Below are 14663 nucleotides of genomic sequence, written 5' to 3' on the forward strand. Positions count from 1 at the left end.
GTGTTACCCTCTTTGGCTGAAATAACTGCAGTGAGACGCTTCTTGTAGCCATCTACCAGTCTCTGACATCGGTCTGAAGAAAGTTTGCCCCACTCCTCAATGTAGAATTCTTTCAGCTACAGTATTTAAACAATTTAATTGTGATGTGTTTTAGATTTCTTAGCCATCTGCAACTGGTTGTTTTAGTACACTTCATAATGAGATTCAATGCTTATTAAGACCACTTCAATATTTTGAACATGAGTTCTGAAAACGTTTATGAAGCGCCTCACACCAGACTGAACAGAGTGAGGCTGTGTTGCTTTTCGCCTGTACTTTTCACGTATTTTTAGGATATTTTCCATAGTCATGTTTAGAGCAATAAGTCCTTGAATGAAGTCCTCTTCCAGCCACGACTCTGAACTGGTCGTCGAAGTCTGTTCATTTAACAATTTCTTAGAAAACATCTCGATTTCTAGTGCTCATGTTGGAGTATGTCTTCAATTGTTTCTTGCATGTACAGCCCGTTTCAAGCCACCCCACAGCATTTCAATGGAATTAAGATCTGAGCTTTGACTTGGCCATTCCAGGACTCTCCATTTCTTAGTTTTCAGCCACTCTTTGGTGGATTTACTAGTATGTTTTGGGTCATTGTCGTGTTGCATGGTCCAGTTCCGCTTCAGCTTTACTTTTCTTACAAATGGTATCACATGATCCTCAGACACCCTCTGATACACGTTAGAATTTATGGTGAATTCTATGATTGTGAGCTATCCAGGTCCTGCTGCAGCAAAGCAACCCCAAACCTTGACACTTCCACCTCCATGCTTTACAGTTTGTATGAGGTTCTTTTCCTGGAACGCTGTATTTGGTTTACGCCAAACATGTCCTCTGTTTTGGTGTACAAATAATTCAAATTTGGACTCATCTGCCCAAAGAACATTATTCCAGAAGTCCTGGTATTTGTCTACATTCTCTTTGGCAAACATCAGTCTGGCCGTGATGTTTCTCTTAGATAGCAAAGGTTTCCTCCTTGCACACTTCCCATGCAAGTTACACTTGTGCAGTCTCTTTCTGATTGTAGAGGCATGCACTTTCACATCAACAGTAGCCAAAGCCTGCTGTAGGTCCCATGATGACATGTTAGGGTGTTTGGAGACCTCTTTTAGCATCTTGCGGTCTGCTCTCGGGATGAACTTGCTTGGACGACCAGACTTAGGCATGTTGTCAGTTGTTTTGAAAGCTTTCCACTTGTTGACTATTTTCCGGACAGAGAAATAGCTGATTTCAAAATCTTTTGGGAACTTTTTACATCCTTTACCAGACTCATAAGCTGCTACAATTTTCTTTCTGAAGACCTCAGACAATTCTTTTGCTCTCACCATGGTGCTCACTCTCATTTCAACAGTCAGGAGCACACCAAACTAAATGTCTGAGGTTTAAATAGGGCAAGCCTCATTCAAAATGCTGAGTAACGATCTTCTAATCATGTGCACCTGATGTGATACACCTATGTGTAAGTTGAGCCATTTTAACTGGGAATAAATGTGGGGGTGTCCTAACTTTCTCCTCAGTTAGAATATGCATTTTTGTAGAATTACGTTTAGAGAAGATCTTGAGAAATATTTTCTTTAGTTTTAAGTTTTTAGTTTTATTCCTATAATCTCTCAGTATTGTTAAAAGTGAGATTAAATATCTATATATCCAAAAAAGTTACAAAAATACACAGGCTTTCATAGGGTGTTCTAACTTTTTCACATGACTGTACTTTAGTTAAAGGTAAGTGTGAGGTCTTATTTGTAAACGTAAATTCAACTTCAACTGTTTTGTATGTGTGACTGTGAAAAGTACTTTAAGAGATAAAAAAATAGTTTATTCAGACAGTTCTAGATGAATGCCTTGAACTTGGAAATTCAAAAACCACCTCGTTTTTTTTCTTTTATTGTTTATTCAAGCGCACTGGTATTTTCAAATTCAATTGCCGCCATCTTATGTGGAACATAGAATAGGAAGTGCTTCCTATTATATTTTGGGTGTGGACAAGAAACCCATAAGACAATAGGAGCTTCCCCAGCAAGAAGGAAAGTTTGGTCCGAAGGAAAAACAACAAAAGGTACCTGTTACTGAGATCTCTGCTACGTTGATAAAGAGCCTAGCTTTATATTTTGTAATACCGTCTAACATATCTATTTCTGCGATATCATTTAAACTGTCTATTTTTAAATTCCATTAGTTTTTCTTACTGGTGTTTATTAATTAACATTTGCAATACTGCCATTGTAAAATTCTTAACAAATAGATGATCTAGTTTTTTTTCTAAGACATTCCTTATTCTTTTATTTAGGAAGAGAAGGAGCCAAGAGTATGGTGACAGTTTTTTAGCCCTAATATGGGAATATGTAACAAATGGATTGGCATACCACTACCAGTAAAAATTAAATATGTCAGAGAAGAAAATAATTGGAGTTTTTTTTTTCAAATACAATTTAACATGAATATTTTAAGCATGAAAAAAAACCTCAAAATAAACTCAACAAAAGACGCTAGATATTTGGTGTTTTCCTCTTAGTGTTGTAAACTTCTCACAGCATCCTTTGTTTATCTCTTTAATAGCTGCGAGTGTTTAATTTTAGAAAGAAAGACAACACAAAATGCTGATAAAAGTACTTCATTTATTCTATGTTGAAGTAAATACATTATTAACTGCTCTAGTCAATGTCTTTTATCCATTATCTTTAGTTATTTTCGAAGGTAAGGAGGTTCATTAGTAATTATTCAGACTACATGCTGTGACATCGTAAACGTTTGAGACGAAGTGGTGTGGTAATGGATTCACTGAGAGATTTTTACCGGTTAGTTTTGATAACATGGTTGAGCTTTTATAACTTTGTACTCGTATATTTCATCCAGCATACTGCTAATTAAGTTAAATTACTGCTTTACTACTATAATGGAGGCTGGATTGTCAACATCAGGAAATAAGTTTATCTTGCTTCTCCTTAAATGACAGTACCCTGTTTTGTTTTTCTCCTTTTATTTTACTTTAGAAAGCAGTCACCTTCCCACAACAGTGAGCATGTAGTAAAATGTGAGATAGGGGTGGGACATTGTGGGTTTGACCACCCACATCTCGCTCTCCAAACTTTATGTACATTTTTTATGATTTTATTTAATTGATTATTATTATTTTTCATGTGAGACTGATGAATTGTGTTTAAGCCTAATATACGGTGTATTTTCACTTCAGTTTAGGATATACTTCTCCAGTCGGCTCCAAAGTCCAGGGCACACTTTATATTCCCTGTGCTTTGGGAAGTATTTTTAAATTAATGTTGCTTTTGTGTTCTGTTTCGGTTTGTTTTGAGTGACCACATATATATATCCACCCACTTTTTATTACAGAATATACTAAAATTCTCTAAGTATGACATATTCGACGTATAAATGATTCACTTAACGTTTGTTTGGAGTATTAACACTTGAAAAAACAGCTTATATGTATAGAAAATGAATTATTATGGATACATTTCTACCTGACCAGGATCGTTTAATGATATTCAAGACGAAAACTCCGTGTAAACAATTTCTCATTTTCTAACATATCTAAGTGATAGGTCCACTAAATAAGCTGGATGGTTGGGGTGGTATGTACAGACAAAATCACTTCTCATTCCATTTTCTAACATATCTAAGTGATAGGTCCACTAAATAAGCTGGATGGTTGGGGTGGTATGTACAGACAAAATCACTTCTCATTCCATTTTCTAACATATCTAAGTGATAGGTCCACTAAATAAGCTGGATGGTTGGGGTGGTATGTACAGACAAAATCACTTCTCATTCCATTTTCTAACATATCTAAGTGATAGGTCCACTAAATAAGCTGGATGGTTGGGGTGGTATGTACAGACAAAATCACTTCTCATTCCATTTTCTAACATATCTAAGTGATAGGTCCACTAAATAAGCTGGATGGTTGGGGTGGTATGTACAGACAAAATCACTTCTCATTCCATTTTCTAACATATCTAAGTGATAGGTCCACTAAATAAGCTGGATGGTTGGGGTGGTATGTACAGACAAAATCACTTCTCATTCCATTTTCTAACATATCTAAGTGATAGGTCCACTAAATAAGCTGGATGGTTGGGGTGGTATGTACAGACAAAATCACTTCTCATTCCATTTTCTAACATATCTAAGTGATAGGTCCACTAAATAAGCTGGATGGTTGGGGTGGTATGTACAGACAAAATCACTTCTCATTCCATTTTCTAACATATCTAAGTGATAGGTCCACTAAATAAGCTGGATGGTTGGGGTGGTATGTACAGACAAAATCACTTCTCATTCCATTTTCTAACATATCTAAGTGATAGGTCCACTAAATAAGCTGGATGGTTGGGGTGGTATGTACAGACAAAATCACTTCTCATTCCTTAAACGAACAAACATATTTTATTTGAGAGATGCTCTTACTTCCACTCCTACTCAAATGCTCAAATGTTTCATCCAATTTTCTTAAAAAATACTTTTAACAATAATTTACTTATTTTTGTACCAGGTTTTGAAAACATAACAGCACTAACAACCTAGAAGTAGCTATTTACTTTCACGCTCTGTGCTACGAAACTTGATGTCTGCTTACTGTACTCACCATCTCGTGCTGGTGTATTCTGGAAATCTTCTACGAAAACCCACTCTGGAAGTTAGAAGTGATTGTGTTGGATTTTTACGCACGATGGTCTACTAGTAGAGACAAGGAACGCCATAGGTTGTTTATTGAGACAAATAGCCTACAATCTAACAATGGGCCACCCTACACTTTGATACTTCACTCAAATCCATAAAGAAAGATCATGTATTGTCACTTGAAATTCATGAAGGCAGCTTGAACGCCACCACACTTGTCTGCTTAAACAACTGATAATGATGTATCGATGTAAAACTCTAGCATCGCTATCTTTCAAAAACTTATGAAGTATTTGAAAGAGTAAAAAATAGTTTAAAGTTCTGGTGGAAATAGTAAATGAATCGAGAACTACTAGACACTGAACCGACAACATTGAACGTATTACTAACTGACAGATACAAATCCACCTGTCCTCAAACATTTGCTAGTTTAACTGTTGTAGGTCTATAGGAGACTGTTTTACATTCAGAATGCAAAGGTTTACTAGTTTACAATATAAATAAAATTTTAAAAATAGTATTGGCTGTCTAACATGTCTTACAATTTCCTGCAAAGTGACCGGTTTCGAATTCAAAGTTTTTTTTCCCGTTTTCTTGTTTTTTTGTGATAGCTACTATTGTATACAGGGTGACTACTAGATTACTTTGTATCATAAAGATTTTGAATATATAAATGAAAAAGTCACGTGACTACCACAATTGATGTAAAGTCACAGTGGAACAGGAAGTTTTAGAACTACATTTTGAAATAATTTGGCATTAAATAAATAATTTAAAGGCATTGAAGACCATTCGCTATTGGGAAGAGTATAATTCCACCAAGATAAGGCTTCCAGACGTACGTTCCATCCATTCGTCACACACTTCAAGAAACTGGAGAATTAAACGTGTACTTGTGCTATTTCAAGTTATCGAACTAACCGCCTATGAAGTTCTGTAAGTAGGGACTATTGAAACTGTTATCATGACAATAGATAGCTAATGGAAAGCATGCAGGAAAAAGCGGTATACTTTGAGGATGACAGCTTTACAATGGAGAATTTTTCTAAGGAAATTGCATTGTGGGGCTATCGACAATATGTGATCAGGTACGACATGGAATTTAACGCCTGTTTTCTTATTATTTTTGTCTTAACAGCTGAACTCGTCCATTATTATTAATTTCTGATTAAAACATTCTACACAGATAGATCAGAGCTACAATCTTACACAGTAAGAACATGGTTACTTAAATACATTGATCCAATTATATTGATTAGAATGAAAAAAAAGTTTTATCAGTCAGAAACATTCATATCAGTGATATTTTTGGCCGTAATAGTGCCTGTTTTTCTTGTTGTTCTTCAGTTAACACAGTGTTATCGTTTTTTATTTTGTGTATTTAATTAACAACTGAGCACCAAATAAACACGTCTCGACTTGAACACTGGTAATTTGTCATTATTTTTATATCTAATTAATATGGAAGCTGCTAGAATACCTTAGATTGATTTAATAGATCTGACATATTTCACAAAAAAGTATAACAATACAGGTGCTTATAATATGGATTAAAAACAACAACAACCTATTTATTATTAAATATCGAAATTAATCAACTAATATTATTGGTACAAAATATTGTGAATGTAAAATTCACTGTTTTCTACTGGAACATTATATTTACATATTCTCAATTGAATAATAATAATCAAATGAAATGAATTTAAATTTGTGGACAGTTTATACTTGCTTCATAATAATAACAACATTTGTTTAATCATCATTCGGTTCTTTGTTTTTATATATAACCGTAGATAATTATTGCGTAAGATTATCTTATTATTGGACTAAATTGCTTAAATTGTTGAATTTATTTGTCAAACAATCAGTAACGTTATAAATTTCTTAAAATATTGGACTTAAACATTAACAAATTAGTAATGCTATAAACTGCATAAATGTATTGGACTATCATTTTAACCAGTCAATAACACCAAAACAAAAGAGGTTCAAAGTTCTGGGAATTTTTTGTTGTCGTAACTGACTCCAGCAACTACAAAATCATGGAAGCGACAATTCGCCCAGAGTTATGTACACATAAGGACGATCATACTATGCTTATGAAGTCAGACTGAAGGCCTGTATCCTGCCTATGTACCATCAGCTGGATAAACAAGTCGCTCATTAATACTGAGTTTTCGAAACTGTTTCAAGAGACTACCATACACAAAAATGTCGTAGGTTTGAAAATATTGTGTACTGAATTTGATATGGGTTTAGGAGATTTTTAATCAAAATAATTAAAACAAAAAGTTATAAAATGTTTCGATATAGTTCATTTGATGACATAATATATTTTATTCTATTATTATAAGGCATAAAGCCATAGAATGGGGTATATGTGATCTTCCCATGAAGGGTATTATAATCTAACTTTCAGTTTCATAAGCCCACTGATCCATAGAGAAATTCAAAGAAGCGCAAGTAGTTCCACTTAGAATTGATTATTGTAGTAAACTCAAATCGTATACGAGTGGAGATATCTTTCCAGATAACTAAGTCACTAAACTACATTGAACACTATTTTGATAAGTTTTTTTCATTAAATCTCAGTATACTATTATGATATTCTGTATTAAGAGCTACAACGTTTTATTGTTTTTGAAAGCACGTGTGGAAATCAGGTTTTTATATTATGTATAGTTTGGTTTGCACAATAATATTTATGAATGAAAAATGAATACTGTCGTACTAAGTGAAAATATCTTTTATCTTACTGCCTTAAGCCTTTGCTCGTTTTAGGTTTTCCACACAAATTTATATTCAAAATTATGGCAAAGAAATCTACTGGCTCAGTGAATTAAATCTGGGTTGATTTTCATAAGAATAAAATGGCACTTTATTTTCTATGTAACCATGAACCTTCTTCACATATTTCTCACCATGAGATTTGCTGCAAACAGTTTGCAGTCAATAACAAATTTTAATGTTAAAATTATATGACACTTTACGCCTAACATCAAGAACATTCAATTAGTAGTAACAATAGAAAATAGCTGTAGTTAGCTTCAGATTTATAATTTCATTAAGCTTCTGTACAAAAGACGCTGTTTAACTTTCAGTTAGTGATTTCCTCACAATCATAAAACTTATTATTTTATTCTAATTGGAGAAACCTTGTTTTCATTGTGATGAGGTTCAAAGGTTGAATCACAAAGTTACTATTTTAGTTCGTATCATAAGTATTAAATATGGATGTTTTACAAAAAGAGAGAAACATAATAATAAGAAATAACTGAAACAACTTTAGAAAGTTTAGTTAAGAAAATATTTAAAAAACCATTTCCAACTTTTTACTTTTGCCCCTATGGTCTCATTCCTTCAAAAGTGGATGTATTTATATATACTACATAGGCCCGGCATGGCCCGGTGGGTTAAGGCACTCGACTCGTAATCTCAGGGTCGCGGGTTCGAATCCCCGTCGCACCAAACCTGCTCGCCCTTTCAGCCGTGGGGGCGTTATAATGTGACGGTCAATTCCACTATTCGTTGGTAAAAGAGTAGCCCAAGAGTTCGCGGTGGGTGGTGATGACTAGCTGCCTTTCCTTTAGTCTTACACTGCTAAATTAGGGACGGCTAGCGCAGATACCCCTTGAGTAGCTTTGAGCGAAATTCAAAAACAAACAAATATACTACATAAGAATTCCTTTTGATATAGATTTATGAACTTTTCAGAAGGAAAATAAATATAGCAATCGCATAGCCGTCTTTTATTGTAAAACTGTAGACTAGATGAAAGGCGACAGCTTAACAGCAAGCACCACCAACTTTTAGGTTGCTCTGGTGTGACCGAATAGTGGGATTACATCGTCACTTATTTATGTTCATTTGCAACAAGATCTGACATTTATAGCTTTTAAATCTAAAATCAGTTTCTTTTTCCTGCATGAAAGTATTTTAATATATATAAAATATCAAGGTCTTCTACGTCTTCGCTTAATAAATTAAACGCTAATCTTGTGACCTTGCCAATCTGAAGTACTTGTTGCTCATTCGCTTACCTGACATTTATAGTATATAAAATCTATCTAGCGTATATTTCCTTTAAAAGACAGTCTACTATTTCATCTGTTTGCACTTTCTGTACAAGATCGTTCATTACGTTTCTTGGGTTACTAACTTCTTGAACAAGACAGCTAACTATTTCTCTATGTCTATGTTTCCGGTACAAGACCGTGAACTATTTTTCTGGATTTACGTTTTTTTCACAAAACGTCGTTTTCTACTCTCGCGTTTCTACAATTGGCAGTCGCCGACCGTTCAACTACAATTCATAATTAATAATTTGCTTGAACAATCTATTAAAGGAAAAATCGTAGCTTGTCAATATAATGGGTTCTGGTATTCATAAGTAAAAGAAATAAATTCCATATACTAGCATTAGATTAGAAACATTTTTACTTTTTTTTTACGAACACCGTTTTTTACCTAAATAAATAACTTACGACTGATTCTTCATCAGTAATAATAATTATTTTCAGTATGCTGTTTTGTGTATGAACTACAAAGAAGACACTAATGAGCTTGTATAGCGCAAAGTACTACCAAGGTTAAAGTAATTATATTTTTGACTTGCTTCGTTTGCTGTATTATATAGCTTGTAACTATATCTGTAACCAAAAAGAACCTCTTTCTGAACTTATTTCAATTTGTTATGTTTGTATTAAATAATATATGCCAACATCCGCGGGCACTTTATCATATATATATATATATTATTTAACAAAATATTGAGTTACTTCACTCTGATTTGCATTTCAAAGTACAACTTTAAATGCATTTGCTTTTACTATTTTAAAGAACATTTTTTTTTATTTTAAGCTTGATATTATAAGTAATGCTTTTGTCAGAACAATCGGAAATTTAATTCAGCATAAAAGCCCTGGAACACTTCAAAGTCTTTGCTAATGGAAAGTCAACAAAGGATAGAGGATTAGCTGAAATTACTTCATACAGTGTTCAAATATAACGAGTAGCCGAGAAAACGTACCTTCATCCACAGACAACACCTGAAGGATTATCAGATGATGAACTCTGGCGGAAAGGGCAGAGATCCTTTCTATAGAACTGATTACAGAAAGAAGTAAAAATTGTTCGATAACTGAAAATACTAAAGTAAGAAAACCTACAGCGATAAAAACTTTTACGACAGAGAGAACATTTTAGTTCGATCCTCAAATAATACAGTGACTGAAGAAAAACAAAACGAGAAATTGGGATTCTCCTAAATATCAAGCTGGTTCTTCAAGACTTGCACTAGAAGTCCGTTGTAAAATATTTACCACTAATATAAAGTTCATAAAAAAACTTATTAGGACTTAGGTACATAGCTACTTTTAAATGAGAAAATTCTATATTATGTTTATTTGTTTTGGACATTAACAAACCTATGAAGGGCAGTTAGTCACCAGAAACCGCCTTTAATTCTTGGACTACTCTAATCAAATAGTGAGACTTTTACAGTCACACTTATAATGAAATCGGTTGTTTTTTGTAGCAAAAGTACGCGAATCGCGGAGCCTCAGATTCACAGTATGGTATGTCACGTTCCTCGATGAAACTTTATTATCCTTCTAAATTTATCTTAAAAACGAATATTCATTTCACTAGAAAACTTACCAGGAAATTGGTAGTTCTACACTAGGTATCTAAATCAATGACATTTTGGCGATAAAGTTAGAAACAAAAACCCAACTAAACTATATTATGTGTTACAATTTCTGTAAAATAATGAAACTTGGTCATGAATGAATGAAAGGAGAAAAAAGTAGAGATTTATTCAAATAAACAGGTACATTTTGTCAATTTTTTGGTGGCTCAGCCGTAATTCGGAAGCCTTATAACGCTAAATATAGGGTTTCAATACCCATGGTAGGTGGAGCACAAATAACCCACCATGTAGCTTTTGTGCTTAACAATAATATATATATCTATATTTAACTACCGTAATTATCTTTCTGCGCTAATCATTCGAAAGTCAGTGTAGGTTTTTGTAGAGAAGTTTACTCAAGTTGTTATGGCAGAAATATTGTAATTGACACATATTGTATGTAGTAAAACAGATTTTTAGAGTTGATTGAAATGTAATGTTTAATAAGTTTTTGTTTTAGTAATTGATGTCTTTCATCTTAGCACACATGGGATAAATGGTCAGGGAAATGCTAATAAATTTCAAGGAAGGCAATCAATAATTTAGAATATGTGACCAAATGAATCAACCAGCAGATTTTGCTGTAAAAGTTATAACATCTTCAAAACCGAAAGTTTGGAAAGTGTAAATTGACTTATCGCAACTCAAAATTTGACACTTTGAAGCTTTCCATTTCCAGCCTGCATGTTAACCATTGTAACCATTTCCCCACATGCTTTTCTAATAAGTTTGTTTTTTAATACAGCGATAACGTGTACTTTACCTATAAAAATGGACACTTGTCTCAAGTGTAAAATATTATGCATCATTTCAGGTTATAGACTGTGAACAAAAAAGAACAAACAACTTTCTAACGTCATACACTATATTTCTCGCAGCTAAATAAAAGATGTTACTCAAGGTACATTAGACAGAATAATATACAGCTTGATGTATTAACTTCAATGACAATGACCTTCTTGATGAATATATTATATATGGAATATGCACATACCTACACTAATATAATATTTAAAAAAATATATTTATTAATAAAGTTTATTTGTTTTTGAATTTCGCGCAAAGCTACAAGAGAGCTATCTGCGATAGCCGTCCCTAATTTTGCAGTGTAAGACTAGAGGAAAGGCAGCTAGTCATCACCACCCACCGCTAAATCTTGGGCTACTCTTTTAACCAACAAATAGTGGGATTTACCATAACATTATATCGTCTTCACGGCTGAAATGATGAGCATGTTTGGTGTGACGGGTATTCGAACCCGCTACCCTCAGATTACGAGTCGAATGCCAGGCCATATTAATAAAGAGGTAGAAAACATAGCGTACGCTTATAAATTACACAATTGTACGACACAGATATAAAAAATACCAATACAAACACATAAGAACGATAAAAAAATGCGGACATTTATTTCTAGAAGTATCATAACCTATTAGTATTAAAATTAGAAAAACATAAAGTGCCTTAAACAAGTTGTATACTGTGAACAAAAACATAATATAAAATGTTTTATCATTTTCAAAAACAGAGAGTTCAACTGATATGTTAACGAGAATAATGAGCAAATTGATGTGAAACACTAGTGAAATAATATTTAATGTTAACAATTATATATACACTCAATTTAGTTATACTGAGCTTTAGGCAACTGAACACAATTATCATGAACCACGATGGTGGTTCGTAATAAAGAACGCACAAAAGTTTATTCAAAACTCTAATAGAACATTCGAGCAAAAACTACTTTAAAAAGCTTAATTATTCTTGGAGTAACACGCAAAGCCTTCCTTTTTACTAGTTAGGACCATCAAAACCTTGACGATAAGCAAAACAGGTATTTCACGATTGTAGACAAAGAGTAAATTTGTCCATTTTTTCATATTAACCTACAGCAAAATCAACTGGGTATTTTACCCCAAAATTTAGACAGGTACAAAGTAATGCAAATGGTCTTAACCTGTTTAATAGTTGAGTATTTTTCACTGAAAGTTGATTAACTTCGTCATTAATACATAATACTATTTTGAGCGGCTGATTTTGTACTGGACGCATGTTGAAACGCGTGTTTACGCGAAACCTCAGACATCAAAGGCATCCGCTGAGTAAATAATTACTTTAAAAGACACGAAATTACCTTTAAAGCAATGTTTTAGATGCATTTGTTTTATTTGAAAAGGCTGCTTTTCTAATCGTAATTTTTTTTACGCACCTCATCGAGGTTGTGTTGCTCTAGTGATATATTTGCCCATTATTGTGCATTAAAAATCAGCGTACAAAATAACTAGCTTAAAATTGTCAAGGTTTTAACACTGAAATGTTGATTTTTCACAGCCACTCTTGCAATGCATCACAGCTTACTACTTGTTAATTAGCAGTGGCAGAGAATAGTAATTAGTAACACAACATTTAGAACACGTAACACTAAATATTTGACGTATTTATAGTTATATTTTATGAAAAAATATTGATAAATCATTTAAAATAAATATTTTTTGTTTTTCAAAATCACAAGATTAACACGAGGTGTTACATGTTACACCTTATGGAAAAACTATTTCGCTTTGCTAACGCAAGATATTTAAGAAAAAATAACTATATAGATAGTTGGATTTTAACGTTGATCGAAACAAATTAATGATCAAACGAAACCTATATTCTCATCTTCAACAACATATCTTCTACAGTAATTGCTCACATATTACGTTATTTGATAAATAAGTTTCATTTCGATAACTAAGCTTGAAAAAGTATGGATATATTGGCATATAATTACAGTTATCAGTAGGATGCAAGAGTGACTTTATATCAGTTATGAATCTTTCATGTTCAGTCGCAATGACAAGTTATTATTGTTTGAAGGTAAGCACAAAGCTATACAGTGGGCCATTTGTGCTTTGCCCACTAATTGTATCGAAACCTGGATACCAACGTTGTAAGTCCGTAGACATACTGCTGTGCTACTGGTGGGGGGATACTACGCACACCAGGGGTATCAAAACTCGGTATCTAGCGTTGTACGTCTGAAGATATACAGCTCCCGCCATGACAATCGTGTTGCGACGGGACTCCATAATTGGTGGAAAGAGAGCCTATGCTTTGGCTAGTGCTGAAGTTTTCTAATTTAAAAAAAATCGAGTATCTTCATTATTTACGTTAGTTTCGAAAATTCGCAGTATTTCAGATTTTGAGCATGAGCGTGAATTGATAAGTAAGATATTGAATTGATAAACCAAGGATCATGGATACGGTTTGTGGTGTTGCCAAACGTGTTTTGTACTTTTGTCTATAAAAGTACTATAAAAGTGAACAGTTAATTTGATTAAGAGTAACCTGGTTTAGGCTTGACATCATTCTCTTTGGTTTGCAGTTCAAAATTACGGAAGGTTAGCTTAGCCTTTTTTTGTACAGAAAATGTTTTTAAGGTGAACAGAGAAATTTCACTTTTATTTTTCTCCAGTTTGTCAAAGCTGAATATTGGCAAACAAATTATTATTTCAGTGAAACTTACTTAAGCTTACGTAAAACAGTACGTTCAGTTGAACACAGTGCACTGAAAAACGAACAATTTATTTCTAAGATCAACCACTGCTAAACTATATTCTATAAGACATAATGATATTTGAACAAACAACACTACAATTTCTCATGAGTTACCATAGATAAAACTATAAGAAGTATTTCATATTCTAAAGTTCTTTAGGGACTTAGAATGTCAAGTGAAATGTTAAATTATATTAGGTTGTCCAGAAATAAATGTCGGAAGTCTTACAATGATATTTAGAAGCTGAATATTAAGTAACTCATCATTGATGTTGTTGCTTACAAGGTGTTTGAATTGTATGCTGTTTCGCGACCCTCAAGGCATCATGGACAAAAAGGACTTTGGTCTGATTTTCCTTTATGACTTCAAACTTGGACGAATAGCTACAGGAACATTAACCAGGAATTCGGCCATGGATCTGTAACTGAACGTACAGTTCAACGTTGGTTCCTAAGGTTTCGACATGGAGATGAAAGTCTTGAAGACCGCGAAAGTCGTAGAAGGAAGCCATCCTTAGATAAAAAAAAAACATCGAGGGAAGCAGTTGAAACAGGCCCTCGCACAACAGTACGTGAGCTTCCAGAAAAGCTATGCACAAGCAAATCAAGCATTGCCAAATATTTGAGTACAATTGGAAAGACGAAAAACTTGGATCAGTGGATTTTGTATGAACTGACTGAAGATCTACAAAATCAGCGTTATGAGACCTGTCAAGTATAACGAATTGAAAATCGAGGTTCTGCCTCATTCACCTTATTC

This window comes from Tachypleus tridentatus, chromosome 7, assembly GCF_004210375.1.
Source record: "Tachypleus tridentatus isolate NWPU-2018 chromosome 7, ASM421037v1, whole genome shotgun sequence".
NCBI lineage: Eukaryota > Metazoa > Arthropoda > Merostomata > Xiphosura > Limulidae > Tachypleus > Tachypleus tridentatus.